Raw genomic sequence first — 2,922 nt, 5'->3', positions numbered from 1 at the left:
TTTGGAGGATACAAATTAGTTCGGTCCGTTTTTTATGCATTTATTCCAAAATAAAATGAATGAATAAATCAATTAAAGTATTGTCCATCGCTGTCTATTTTTTCCCATCTCTCAGGCAATTTTCGAATTTCATTTCGAAATGACTCGTTTTTGGAGGCGATCCAATTTTGGAGCCAATTTTTGATTTCTGCGAAAGAAGTAAACTTGCATCCTTCGAAACAACCAGTAATCAGAAGGAGCAATGTCCGGAGAATACGGCGGGTGCGGTAAAACATCCCATTTGAGCGTTTTCAAATATTTTTTTACGACTTTAGCGACATGAGGCTGAGCATTGTCATGAAGAAGAATAACTTTATCATGTTTTTGAACGTATCTTTGGTCGTATTCTGGCCGTTTTTCTCGCAATGCACGACTCAAACGAATTAATTGTAGCCGATACCGATCGCCCGTAATGGAATCGCCAGATTTCAGCAGCTCATAGTAAACAAGTTTGGTTTTGGTCCCACCAGATACAGAGCATGATTTTCGAATCATGAATGTTCGGTCGTGGTGTTGATGTTGAGGTCGATGGCAACGATTGACCGGGCTTAGTATTTTTTCTTCTTGAGGTTGTCGTAGAATATCCACTTCTCATCTCCAGTCATAATCCGATGCAAAAAAACCTTTTCTCTGTTGTCTTTGAATCAGCTGTTCGCAAGTGAAACATCGCCTTTCAACATCTCTCGATTTCAGTTCATAAGGCCCAATTTCTTTGTTTTTGAATCATTCCCATGGCTCTCAATCGTATAGAAACGGCTTGTTGAGTTATCCCCAATGATTCTGCAAGCTCCTTTTGCGTTTGACTCTGATCTTCTTCGAGTAATGCCTCTAATTCTTTGTCTTCGAATTTTTTTGGCTGTCCAGAGCGAGACTTGTCTTCAACGCTGAAATCTCCATTCTTGAAACGTCGAAATTTTCCCTACATGATTTATCAGTTGGAGCAGTGTTACCATAAACTTCGACAAACATTCGATGCGACTTCAGCCGTACTTTCCTTCCAATTAAAGCAGAAAATCAATCCCGCAAATACTGCTTGGTTACTTAACATAAAATTCGACATTTCAAACCAGTAAAAATCAAGGTTTTTGTATGAAATTCAAAGCGATATAAACTGAATATTATTAGCATGTTTAACTTCTCTGAAACTGCCAAAATCAGCTGTCACTATGAACCATTCACAACAGCTGGAGTTATCTTTAGGAAACGGACCGAACTAATTTATACTCCTCTATAATTTAATTTATACTCTATATACTAATTAATTATGCATTTTTGCATAAACATATGTTTTAAATTAATGTAGTAATACTAAAAAAAAAATTATAGTGGAAGAATAATAATAGTCTGTAAAATTAATAGAAATTCCATGTATACGTGTATAATGCAACAAATCTCGAAAAATAATCTGTATATCATTACTTATTTAAAATATAGTTTTCTAATTCCAAGTATCAAATGCTAATCGCGATATTAATATCAATGCTGCGACTAATCGTTATTTCGATTATTGCACTCATTCTATAAAAAGAACTATTGATTACTAATACAAAATTATGTTTTAGATTACCTTTATATACAATTAGAAATCAATTATAAATAGAACATAGATTCTATACTAAACAGAAAGACATTCATATAAGAATTAATTGTTCGTATTTACTACTTTCAATTTCTGCTTACCATTTATAATTTTCATGTACATAAGCTTTCACCACTTTGACTGTCTGTTCGGTATTCTCTGTAAGTTGAAGATTGTACTTTCCAGCCTTGACGCGAAGAATGCTTAAAATAGGAACGTTGTTAATACAATGCCCTGCTGTTATAATCCATTTTTCGTTCAAGATGGATCCGGCGCAAAAATGTTGGGAGAATATTTGGAGGGAAACTATGAACGGATAACTTCCTACTTCTGCTTCTTCACCTCCAACCACTTGTGACGAAATCGAGTGAGTAAAAGGTGAGAAAATAGGCGGTATCCGAAGACCGATTTTAGGTCTCTCTATAATTTAAATTAATGTTTAAGAAAACATTCGCGACGGGAAAGAAGTTAATAATAGCTATCTTTATAAAGTCAAAGCTATCTTTATGAAATTAGAAGATTTTTAATAACATAATTAGAAATTTTGTTATTTGCTTTGCAACAACAATTTTTTTTTGTAACAATACAATAATTTAGTTATAATATTTTTTAATAAAAAGTTCTTTTATACAATGTTCTAATAATCATTTTATAAACTTACCTAAATATAAATACACTCAGAATGTTTTAGATTTAACGCACCAACCTGCTAATAGTAGATTCCTGAAGTTATTTTGAAATGAAAATTTAATACCATAATGTCTAAGTTAAATATTTTTTTAATAAATCCAGGATTAGAAATATCAGTAATTTTATTTTTGCATACGTTATATTTATATTGATATTAACAAAGGTAACTATTAGCTTTTATATTTAATACTTTATGTTGTACTATACCTAAATGCGCAAATTTTAGATGATACATTGAAAAAAAAGATTGGTTGCTGCAACAATTTAAATAGTAAAATATGGCATAGCAATTTTATATGGCTGCAGCAATTTTTGGTTGTAGCAGCAAATTTTTAATTGTGCTAGCCTATCCGCAATGTCAGTATATAATTTCGATAGGCTAACGCAAAAAATAAATATTTGTTACAAAAACTTGTAATATATAAAAATGCTACGTTATATTTTACTATTTAAGTTGTTGCAGCAACCAATCTTTTCTTTCAGTGTATAATTTGCTAACTTTAAATAATTATAATTCAAAAACTATTATAGCCTCAACATTTTGGTATTAGAATTTTAGTCTCAAAATAATTTGGGAAATCTGCCAGGTGTTGCATTAGATCTGAAACACTCTC

This window comes from Atta cephalotes, assembly GCF_000143395.1.
Source record: "Atta cephalotes unplaced genomic scaffold scaffold00017, whole genome shotgun sequence".
Lineage (NCBI taxonomy): Eukaryota > Metazoa > Arthropoda > Insecta > Hymenoptera > Formicidae > Atta > Atta cephalotes.
This window is presented reverse-complemented; position numbering follows the sequence as displayed.